The sequence below is a fragment of the Berghia stephanieae genome, chromosome 12, assembly GCF_034508935.2.
Source record: "Berghia stephanieae isolate SIO BIC M18660-M18661 chromosome 12, UCSD_Bste_1.3, whole genome shotgun sequence".
NCBI lineage: Eukaryota > Metazoa > Mollusca > Gastropoda > Nudibranchia > Aeolidiidae > Berghia > Berghia stephanieae.
This window is the reverse complement of record NC_088371.1, coordinates 13819698-13820125: the sequence shown is the minus strand read 5'-3', so window position 1 is coordinate 13820125 and position 428 is coordinate 13819698.

Below are 428 nucleotides of genomic sequence, written 5' to 3'. Positions count from 1 at the left end.
CCTATGGAGCACAATGACTCATGTGAGGATATGTAGATCAATCAACTACAGACAAAGTTCAAGAGGAAGAAAAAGAAGAAGAAGAAGAAGAAGAAGAAGAAGAAGAAGAAGAAGAAGAAGAAGAAGAAGAAGAAGAAGAAGTAGAAGAAGAAGAAGAAGGAGAAGAAGTGCGACTATGTGGTCAAGGGGTATGACACTCGCTTTCGGATTGGAAGATCCTGAGTTCGAGCCTCTGTGACAGAGGTTAAACCTTCAATGTTCAAATTGATACTCCAGTTCTATAAATTGTACACTATTTTAGAAAATAGTATTATGTCAATGAATATGTTACCCTTGTTACATTATATTGTATATTTCCTGAAATAAACAATTATGATATGTATGTATGTAGGTATGTATTTTTGTGACTATATTGCCCATCAATCCAG